The following is a 12,338-nucleotide window of genomic DNA, read 5'->3' as shown; positions in this document are numbered from 1 at the left end:
CTCCCTTCCAAAAGGAAGAGACCTGCAGAAAAAGGGTGGGGAGGGGCAGCCATCTGCTGTGACTCACTTAAGATGAGTTGAGAGGGAAAAATGAAAATGGTTTGTGGGTTTTAATGACTCCTGGATACCATAACTTATAGCCAACACAGCTGACTACAAGTAATGGTATTAAGTGTAAACTAAAAGTCAGTATCACTGCACATTTTTCACAGCGATGGTGTGTCTGTGTCTGGCTTTTGAGGACAGGTGTCCACATTAATCAGCATTGACTTTCTGGTGCCATTTTGAGACTGATTTTATTTTAAAAATTATTAATTTTAAGGTTTTCCTTTCTATTGATCTATCTAGGCTCCACAAAATCAGATTTATGGGTATTATTGAGTGTGTGTGTGTGCGTGTGTGTATTGTGTTTGTATGTCTGTCGATAAAGATGATTGATTGATTGTTATATTGCATCTGGCTTTGTTAGACATTAAGCAATGGTTAAATAAATTATGCAGGAACTACATTGTGTGTGGTAATTATAATAATTGTGAATTTCCTTTGTTTCCATATATCTACAAATTAGCCTTGAAAGACTGTTGTATTCACTGCATGCTGCTTTCCATTCTTAATGTTACATGCATTTTAATTTCAAACACATTTTTGTGATGCCTCTGCTTTATATATTCGACAACAAAAGCAGATTTTAAATGCAGACCGGGAGAGCAAGGCAGGAGTTTAATGAAAGCTTAAAATGTTGCCCCAAGATAAGAGCTTTTTTTTTTTTTTCACTTGGTGTGCGTAGCCACCAGATATTAATTTAATATTATTAATAACAAACACAATTCCACCAAAGGAGACGGCTTGGTGCAAAGTGAAACGTGTGCACATCTCAGCATATATGTTGTAAGTGCAAGTTTGCAGGTGTATGAAGGTTTGCATGTTTATCAGTGTGTTTCTGTAGAGCGTGTGTGTGCATGTGTGTGTGTGAGAGAGAGCAAGAGGCAAAGTGTTGTGTGTGTTTGTCTAGAGCAGCAGAGTGTGGAATGTCCCAGTTAAACAGCAGATCTTGCCAGTGCTTTGTGTTCACAGCATGTGACGGCACCCCTGCTGCTATCTGAGAAGAGCGTTCGGAGACAGAACATGTCGAATGGCGCAACGCCTCACAAACACGTAAACACCATAAGCGTGGAAAAGATACTGTATATCGATAAAGTAGATCTGAATGATTTAAGGAGAATAACACAAACTGACATCATCTCTGTAGATTAAAGTGTGAACTTCACTGTTACCATGAAATGTATTTGGCTAGTTTTTGATCTGTTTGATGGAAGTTACTTTCTTCTATTATGAACTTAATCTTACAGAGCCAAATGATTTGGGGTATGTTTGGGGTCTAGATGTTTATTTTGAGCTAGTCTTGTCGCGTGCACAAAAGGATCCAAACGCAGACTCAAGCGCTAGCAGAAAATGACACTTTATTATAACAACAAAAGGCGACCCGGGAAAACCAAGGGAGCAAAACGAGGAACTAAAAAACCCGGGGAAACAATGACGCGAGGAAGCCAGAATCGGGACCGTGGGAGGCTGCAACAGAAAGGGGAGAAGATTACTAGGGAGCTGGGAAGCGGAGGAAACAAATCAAAACTGAGTTAGACCAGTTGGCTTACGATTAGAGCGGGACCGTGGGAGCTCGGGAGGGAAGTCCGTGAGAAGGAAATCCGTGGAGGTAGTGGACGGGCCAGATGATGCACCGGGTGATCCAATTGAGCAGGAGGACAGGCAGGTGGCAGACGCTGAACGCCGGATCGAAACCTAGACACAAGTAGGAAGATTTAACGCAGCTCCAACAAGATATTAATGCAATGCTTTTGCGGGAGTCTAGTTACCACAGAGAGGTGATTAACGGACTGGCGTGGAGCATCCGTCAGCGCCGGGTTAAGTAGCTCTTCAGGTAATCACCCCGATGGAGAGCAGGTGTGCCGGTGATGGCCCAGCCTAGGGGATGGCTACCCGCGCATCACACATTCAACACACAGGACCAAGGACCATGACAAATCTATCCTACAATTCAGTCAAGCAATGACTAAAAAGATGGGCAAACTTTGGGGAACTTTTATAGGTATTCTCAGAAAGTTTATTAACATTTCGTGCTTTGTTTTTATCCCTACAACACTTTAATATTTATTCCACTACAAGGTTCCACTGAGACTGAGTGTGTATAGACATGTAAAAGAGGAAGCTTTCACAGGACTCTATGCAGGTAAGTACAACCTCAGTGACTCCAAAGGAAGTAACAGAGTAAGTAGCAACCAGGTGTAACTGATCATCAGCAAGTGTGAGCAGCTCTACAGAATAAGAGGTTTCGGAGGTTTGCTGGTCTGGGGGATTCATGTGTGTGTTTATTCAGTGACCTTTCCCTAAATTTGGCTGAGACGTTTTCATACCAAAATTAGACCAAATAGTGACTGAAAACAAAACTCAACAGAAAGTGAAAACAAAGTGAAAGTAAGGCTACGTCCACACGTACTCGGGTATTTTTGAAAACGCAGATTTTTCTATGCGTTTGCACCTTTTGTCCACACGTAAAAGCGTTTTTGGTCACTGAAAACAGAGATTTTTAAAAACTCCGTTTTTGCATTTACGTGTGGACGAGAAAAATGGAGAAAACGCAGCGTCAAAGGTGTGCGCATTTTTTGACGTCACACTGTGCGCCACGTTATTGCTTCGGTGAAATGAATTTCTACAACACTGTTACTGTTAATTGTTCTCTCTGCAGTGTTTAAATGCTTACATATACACACACAGTTACTGTCCCTCCACACATACGACTCGGTTCTGCTTCTATGCCCCAGCTTTGTTTACTTTTTCCCACCGAGGCTTCTAGACTTCTGATTGGCCAACATTTCTGCACGGTTAGGAATATAGCGCCACCTGCTGCTTTGGCATGTTCCTAGCAGCATTTTCCTTCATTTCTGCTTTTACGTGTGGACGGGATTATTTTTTAAAACGAAAACGGAAAATCTCCGTTTTCAAAAATACCCGTGTACGTGTGGACGTAGCCTAAGTCCCAAATGGGACTCAAAAGCAGTCTTCCATTTTTAAACAGGATCGTAAACAGGACTTTTGTAGTATTACCGAAGCCACTGTATTTAAGGCACCGGCACCAAAGGACACCCTGTGCAAATCTCCAAGACACCAGCAGCTTTGACAAAACTGTATTTGACGTTCTGGGAATGAGACGGGGTTGGTGTTTTTTAGCCTTTTCTTCCCCACTGAACCCCAGGAGATCAATAAGAAACACTTTAAAGGCTTTCTTTTTTAAAGACCTTGTCAACTCACTCCTTTCATATCCTCTACTTCATTTGGAATTCAAATCAACTGTAAAAAAATAAAAAGGCTTCATGCATATAATTCATATATTAAACACAAGCAGCACACCATTCTTGAGGTGTTGTGTTTCTTTTCTCACTGCCTGAAGCTAGAGAGAGAAAATTATTCCTCTCCAGATGTGTTGCATATGGATGAATGAACGAGTGCCAGGGAGATCAGGCGCTACCAATATGCAAATGGGGAGACTAATCGCTCCCAAAATAAAAATGACCAACATCAGCAGGATTCCTACCTTCCTCAAAAAACACAGCTGAACACTAGAGTTCAACCAACAACAGCCTTTGAAGGCTTATACTTGATTTAGCAAGTAAACTGCTGATTGTCAGTGCTGACCTAAACATCTGCTTTGCTTCGTATAGAACTTGAAGTCATTGAAGGCAAACAGGTAATGCTTTTTTTGTTGTTGGATAGTGGATAAAATAACTCTGTGAGTATGAAATGGATTGTTTGGAGTTTAAATTTTAATTTTTAACGGAAAAACTTAATACTGATTAAGTCATCATTAGTGGGTGGGATATATTAGGGAGCAAGTGAGGATTTTGTCTTGTAACGTGATGTGTTAGAAACAGAAAATATGGGAAATAGTGATGATTTCAGTGAATTTGACAAGAGCCAAATTGGGATGGGTAGACTGGGTCAGAGGCTCTTCCAAACTACAGCTCCTGTGGGGTGTTCTGGGTCTGCAGTGGTCAGTGTCTAAAAGCAGCTATAAAAAGTGGTTCAAGGAAGGATCAGTGGTGAATCAGTGATAGGGCACCCAAGGCTCAATGATGCGAGTGGTCAATCTAACAGACGACCCACTGTAGCTCAAAATCCTAACAAGGTTACAGATGCTGGTTGTCATAGAAAGTGTCAGAGTACACAGTATATTACAGTTTGTTGCATCATTTCTTTTACACAACACGTCTCGTTCACCCAGGTGTCTGTCTATCTTTCTTTCTGTCTAACTTTCACACTTCAGTGAATGCATTTGGGAGAAACTTGATTGACTGGAGCAGGAATCAAACTACTAACCTTTCAGTTGGTACATGAACTGCTGTACCTCCTGAGCCAAAGCCACCCCGAAAGGATAATCTTTTTTTTAATTCATAGGAAATCAAAATAAAACTCTGGTACTGGAATAAAACAAGGTGCAATTACAGACATACAAACCAGGGCAAGGTCATTGATATAAGACAGGAGTGTCGAACGAAAAATACTATATGTTCAGAATAAAATCAAAAAATCAGTTCAACCTGTCTAATCTGGATCGATGGTGTAGCACACACGCACTGGCCGAGATCTGTGTGCTTTTTCATATCTGTCTGGCATGGAAACACAACATCATGACAAGGAATCCAGCCTCAGAGGTGACACTGTGTTAATGAGTGATTTAAACACACAGAAACAAGCACACAGAGACCAAGGAGAGGCCTGACACATGGAGGATTACATCTTACTAAACACCTTTATACAACGTTTTCCCCCTACAGCTCTGCTTCCCCTGCCTTTCATGTATTCATCAGTTTAAAATGCATTTCAGCGTGTGTGTGTGTGTGTGGCTACTTCCAGCACAGAGATGAGGGAACGTTCATGAATGAAATATGCTCTCCTATACAGAGAGGAATGAATACATATACACAGCACAGGCATACAGAGCTGTGTTTCCGTCACTTCGAGTACATTACATCAACCTCCATACATTTCCTAACTATAACAACTATTTGTCGCACCTTTTATAGTCATAATAATGTTTATAAATGATGTTAAACTCTTATTCCTAAATCCCACAGATCTGGACAAGCTTCTGTAGACAAGACCTATCAGTCATTAATCTGCTCAACTACCAACTCTCTGGGGGATCCAGTTTCTATCTTCATGCTTCATTTGGGATTCTGCTCTATGCCCAAACTAAAAGTTAGATTTATTTAGATAATTGTAATAAAAAAGTATGTGTGTGTGCGCGTGTGTGTGTTTTATTTCTTTTTTTCTTTTAAATGATCTGTACTCACTGAAGGTCAGGGTCAAAGAGTGGAACAGTCCATGTTCACAGTCTCTGTGTTGGTTACCTCCAAGAAGACTGTAGGTATCAGATCTTAGTTACACAGTCAGTGTTTGGATGATTGGAAACTGGGAGAATCACTACCTTGTTGAGGGAAAATGGTAAAAATAAAAAGTGTCTATGATCAAATATGTCCCAGCTTTAATAGCTACAAGTGTTTTCAGTGCTGTAGCCACAGCACTCAAATATTTTCACCTTTTAAAGTAATGTGGTTAATGGGTTCACAGTTGTGTTTCTGAGCACCTGACAAAAGACTAGTAGTCACTGTATTAGAGCACTTCGCTCTCGCTCTGCAGGCCTACTTGTTGTTCCTAGAGTATTTAAAAGTAGAATGGGAGGCAGAGCCTTCAGTTTTCAGGCCCCTCTTCTGTGGAACCAGCTTCCAGTTTGGATTCAGGAGACAGACACTATCTCTACTTTTAAGATTAGGCTTCAAACTTTCCTTTCCTGGTAAAGCATATAGTTAGGGCTGGACCAGGTGACCCTGAATCCTCCACCTATTGCAGCCTACACCTATGCTGCAATAAGTGTAGGCTGCTGGGGGATTCCCATGATGCATTGAGTATTTCTTCTTCAGTCACCTTTCTCACTCACTATGTGTTAATAGACCTGATCATGACCATGAATGTCATGGCAATTTGGACTTTCAATGATTGTTTGAACAGTTTTGTTTTGTTGTTGTTGTTGTTGTTTATTTGTGTCTTGTTTTTGTTCCAGCATGAAATGATTGCACAGCATACAATTTTAATTATTAAAAAATAAAGAACAAAACTTTGTCTTGTCCAACCATAAATCTTTTCTCCAGAAGCCATGTGGCTTGTTCATGTGGGCAAATGCAAATTTCACTCAAGTTTGAAGGTGTTGATTTGGGGTGAGGCTTCTTTCTTGGTTGGTACCCTCTGAGTCCACGGCAAAGTGTTCCATTCAGTACAGTTTTATTTATCTAGCACTAAATTCCTCAAGGTTGACTCAACGTGCTTTTATAATGTAAGTTAAAGACCCTCCAATAATACAAAGAAAAGAGAGAAAACCCTAACAACCATGTCACTCCCTATGAGCAAAGATAAAACTCCCTTTTAACAAGAAGAAACTTCCAGCAGAATAGTCTTAGAGGTCAGGTATCCCAAAAATCTGTATTAGCATATAGTGGTACACTGTATACATCTGCAGTTGTTTAGAAGTTTCTCCATGTGTAAATTTACAATTCTCATTCTTAGATAGTCACCGAGTTCCTTAAACGTTCCCACTGTTCTGAGTACTGGTCAGTCCAGTGAATGCTTTCAAACAAATCCTTTTTATGCTGGTAAAGAGAAACTACCAGTTGTACTCAGGCTATGTCCACAGGTACACGGGTATTTTTGAAAACAGAGATTTTCCGTTTTCGTTTTAAAAAATAATCCCGTCCACACGTAAAGGCAGAAATGAAGAAAAACGCTGCTAGGAACATGCCAAAGCAACAGGTGGCGATATATTCCTAACCGTGCAGAAATGTTGGCCAATCAGAAGTCTAGAAGCCTCGGTGGGAAAAAGTAAACAAAGATGGGGCATAGAAGCAGAACCGAGTCGTATGTGTGGAGGGACAGTAACTGTGTGTGTATATGTAAGCATTTAAACACTGCAGAGAGAACAATTAACAGTAACAGTGTTGTAGAAATTCATTTCACCAAAACAATAATGTGGCGCACAGTGTGACGTCAAAAAATGCGCACACCTTTGACGCTGCGTTTTCTCTGTTTTCTCCGTTTTTCTCGTCCACACGTAAATGCAAAAACTGAGTTTTCAAAAATATCCACCCTGGCCGGGGTTTTAAAAAATCTCCATTTTCAGTGACCAAAAACGCCGTTTACGAAAGGTGCAAACGCATAGAAGAATCTGCGTTTTCAAAAATACCCGGGTACGTGTGGACGTAGCCTCAGTCATGATCTGGCCTTGTCAAGTTAAAAGTCATTACAGAACCTTCTGCAGCACTTATTAAAACATTTAACTGAGTGTAAGTTACTACTAAAATAAATATTTGGCAAATTGTTACCAAGGATATTTGCTGTGGTTGTTATTTTTTTTTTATTAATATTAATGCTGAGTGGCTCTTAGGTAGGAGGAGTTCAGGGATAGTGTGATTTGGAAGTAGTTGCTAATAACATGAGGTTATGAGGTTCATGTTACCAGCAGCACATTTTATAATGCTCAAGTCATGGCAGCTGCAATGTAAAGATTCAATGTTGTTACACACGAGAAAATGACCTAAAATATTCATAATCAGCATTCTCGGCCCAACTTCAAATCTTTTGGGTAATCGCAGCGTTTCAGATTTCCACAGACTCTTATTAGTGGAGTGTCAGACAGAGTGGGAAGGACTGAAGAGCTAATAAATGAAAAGGAAGAGACCAGTTTTAGTCCCCCCACACTACTGTTGCGAAATAAACAAAAAACAAAGTCTGACATTGTTTTATTTCCACAAATAAGAGTGGTAGCCATTCCATTAGCTGTAACAGCACTTTAATTAAATGCCTGGTGGCAGCCATTTACCAACGATGACCTGGGGTCTTGATGCCGTAAGTGGAGGAGCAGAGGTGTGACAGTAGCTCATAGCAGTTCGTGGCAGGTCATAACAGGTATTGGTTTGATGCTAATTGGGGCGGCATTGCAGTGGGCAAATAAGGTAGTGCTAATTGGTGGTCAGGGACACATTTCAAGGACACTTCAAATAGAGGCATCTGCGCACCCACGAGCAATTGCAAACAAACACATACACACACACACGCGTACGTGCACAGTCCCTGGACAAACAGTGGCATCTGTGCTTCTCTGCGGCAGTCTGAGGCTGAGCAGAATGCCTGGTTGTTTTCTGCAACAAGATACACTTTCTTTCTAAAGGGATTCCACATTCACTCTTGATCCGCTCTGCAGAGATGGTAACTTTATAAGGGCATTTGGGTGCACGTATGTTTGCATCATTCCAGTCCTGCATGCCACAGATGAGCCGTTGTCAGTGAAAGGGAAAGTTCCAGACATGCGAAGGGCAAACTCATCAAGCTCAGAAACCCAGCAGGATAGAAAAACACAAAAGCCTCCATCTCTCCTCCAGACTGCTAAGAGCAGGATTAGGCCTTCTTACCACAGAACAATGGGCAGACTGTTGAGCTGATAACATAAAGTTAATCACTTATATTTTTTTCTATTGGCATGGGCTTCATGCTTGCTGTTAACTCTTTGAGAAACATTAGCCGTACCCATGCCATCATCACGTGATGCGATACGCTACTGCAACAGATGGTAAGCCCAGCAGGCTCCAGAGGGCCACAAATTCCTTTTACCATGTCATTGAAAAGCACAGGTACCAGAGGGTAGGCCTAGACTGTTGGAAATAATTTTATATATTAATTTTAGACCGCGACTGGACATATACATTGTCATTGGCTAGGACCAGTGATCTTTTCAAGATTAGCCATACATAGTTAGGGTTAAGTTTAGCACCAGCGACATTAGACAGTTGTGTGTACTATGCCAAACATTTTTATTATATATGCAGTGTTGGGGAGTAACGGAATACATGTACCGCCGTTACGTATTTAAAATACAAAATATGAGTAACTGTATTCCGTTACAGTTACCGTTTAAAAAGGTGGTATTTAGAATACAGTTACTTTGTTGAAATAAATGGATTACACGGCGGTACTTCCCTGTTTCATATTGTGGCGGGTCAGGACTGTTTGGGTTTTGTTTGACAGCTACGTTCTGTTGTTCCAGGTGGCAGCGTTACGGTTGCCATGGTTACAGGGTGACGCTCTCTCTCTGCGTGTTTCCTGGGTGAGAGAGGCCTTTTTGTTGTTGTTGTGCTAAGCTAATAGGCAGAATGCTACAGGTATAGCTCTAAAGAATGTAGCATCATAGGCAGTGTAGTCCGTGCTGCAGTGAGAATGGACTGCCATACACGTTATGTGTCTGTGAGCGAGGGAGGGAGAAAAAGGAAAAGTACGAGCTGTCATCGAGCAAAAACGGGAGCTGGAAGCATGTAAATATAATAATAACCACTGCAGCCAAGAAGAGAGCCTGACGAGCCCAGTTGTAAGTAAGCTATTAAGACTCGACTGTACACCGTGTTCAGACAACAAAGTAAAGCTAGTTTTCAGCTACGAGCCCGACACGAACCCACCGTATTAGCCAGAGGTCCCTTTACTACGGTTCGGAGCCGCGGACCTTCAGTAACAGCAATAAATCACAGCAATAGTACATTCATGTAGTTGTAAACAGCATGATAATATATTAAGTAATCCAAAGTATTCAGAATACGTTACTCTCATTGAGTAACGTAACGGAATACGTTACAGAATTCATTTTGGGGCATGTATTCTGTAATCTGTAATGGACTACATTTTAAAAGTAACCTTCCCAACACTGTATATATGTAGCACTTGGTAGCTGTGGATCAGGAGGCAGAGTGGGTTGTCTACCTGTTGGGACTTCAACTCCTAGGTCCTGCTGCCCACATGTAAACTTTTTTCCTGGGTAAGACATTGAACCCTAAATTTCCTCAGATTCATCCATCAGACTGATTGTGTGATTTATAGATAAGCCATGGCATGAATGTGTGTGTGTGAAAAGGTTACTAAATAATCAACAGTAGCTAAAGTGTTCGCATCTTTATTGTTTCCAATCAAATTTCATTAAACATTAGTGGCTGATTGGTGGCAAGCATGTGAGGGATCCTGCTGGCATCAACCTCAGTTTGTGAAACTCCTGACAGGTGAAAAGGAAGCAGCTGGTGACTCAACGGGGGAGGAATCTCTGCCATGCACAGTGGGGGCCATCGCATAATGTCGGGTCACTTGGAAAAGATAGAACTAGTCGATGTGCAGATCGAAGATGGACTAATTTATTATGAAAATTTGATGAGTTGCTCTTTCTGAGATTTTCTTCATCCAGATAAAGGGCAGGGAGTATATTGCATAGCATGCTCTGGAGCCTTGTGATTTGTAATACTGAGTTACATAAATAAAAAGTATTCAGCTTGAGGTCCGTTTACACTGAGTTAAAATGGTCGTGACTCACCCATGGGCTCAACAACATTTCTAATGATGCCTTGTGGCCGATCTAAGCAGCAGATCCTTTAAGGTCTGTAAGTTGCAACGAAATCAGACTTGTTCAAGCAACAACCCAAAAGCCTTTGGGATCGTAGGCTCAGTATTTACCCTCAGACTGCTCTCAGTACACACAACTGCTAAGTAGAAGCACCCCATAAACTCACAATTGTAAAATTGTTCTGATCCACGTGTTTGGCCAGAATCAATCTCATGGCTCTCTGAGCCAGGGTCATATTCTCAATTTTTATTTCTCCCACATCCAAGTGAGATAACATGCCACAGCACAGAACTGCCTATTTTAAAAGAGCAGAAGTACATTTGTTCCATATATGGGTATTTTCCTTTTTTCTCTTTCAGATTCTATTTTTGTGCTTTTATTTGTGCAGACTCAAAAAGAGAGTCGGCACAAATGTGCAGTGTAGGCAGTTGTTGCCAATGCTGGAATAGCAACTTTTTCCACAACTGAATTAGGCTAACTACCATCTGAGGGGATGTGCAAGCACGTCTGCATTTGTAGAACACCTGCACAAGCTAGATTTTCAAAAGCCTGAAAGCCGATCCAAGGGGGGGAACAAAGCTCAGATTTATTTATTTAATTTTTTTTTTTTGGTCAGACTGCTTAATTGCAATATGCTAAAAGTTTATAGTGAAATTATTTTCTAACGATGAAATGCTTAAATTAATAGAAATAAAAACTTCAACCTGAGCTTCAAGATTTAATGAGTGAACTGGGGAGCATTTTTGGCTTTTCACAAGGTCATAAATAACAGAAACCAACACTGACTGAGGGAGGTTCTGATGATGATTATCACTCCACTTTCTCTTCTTCCTGTTTGAATCTGTAAGTTTGAGGATTTTCTAAAATCACACACAGTGTTGTTTGTCTTGAGAGAACGTGTCTTTGATGCACTGCTGCTGTTTCTGCTTTTATCACCAAAGGATGTCAGAAACAGGAAGGACTGCACTGTTTGAAAATATTCAGACTAGTATGAGTAAAGAAATCGTTGACAATCCAAAGTCGACTTCTAGAAAATATATCTGCCTTCAAACCTCGAGCTGAACTCTTGCTGAGTTCTTCAGAATGCATCGCAGTATGAACTGTGGTGGAACTCATCCTATTTATACTGTCTGTATGTGGTGAATGCCATACATTACAGAGCCACAGACTTCAGTGGTCTGACAGTTGAACTTGTTCTCTGCGTGATAGTTGCAGGTCAGAAAGGTCTTGCAGTGCTGCGTGTCTGAATGGGACCATTGCATGACTGATTTTTCCAGTCTGAAAAACGTGTGTGTGTGTTTGTGTGTGAGTCTGTGTGTGCTCTCACCAACTGGTCAACTTACTCCAGTCTCTTCTCTCCTCTTTGACTGCACGCCTCACTGGGCTAACACTGTCTGGAGCTCCTCCTGAGTGTGTGTGCGCATGTGTGTGTGTGTGTGTGTGTGTGTGTGTGTGTGTGTGTGTGTGTGTGTGTGTGTGTAAGAGAGAGAGAGAGAGAAAGAGAGAGGGAGAAAGAGGCAAAGTGTGTGTATGTATTATAGAGAGAGACGGAAAGAAAGACAGCCAGCCCCTGGGAAGTAGGATGGTGTGATAACACTCAGAAATGATAGTTTAGCCCTGGAGAGCACTTGACACGCAATATCTCCTTCCTCAGATCGACACACACACTCACACACACACTCACAGCTGTCACAGTGAAGGGTAAACAAGCAGTGCCAAGGGCTTTGAGAGCAGGCAGGGAAAGGAGACTCAGCCTCATCTGTATGTGTGCGTGCTAGCGTCGGCGTGTGGGTGGGAGTGGCGTCTGTGTGTATGCCTGTGTGAAACATAAGTAAAGTGGACC

Source organism: Neolamprologus brichardi, chromosome 5, assembly GCF_056152115.1.
Source record: "Neolamprologus brichardi isolate AB-2024 chromosome 5, ASM5615211v1, whole genome shotgun sequence".
In the NCBI taxonomy this organism is placed as follows: Eukaryota; Metazoa; Chordata; class Actinopteri; order Cichliformes; family Cichlidae; genus Neolamprologus; species Neolamprologus brichardi.
Note: the sequence above shows the minus strand (reverse complement) of the source record.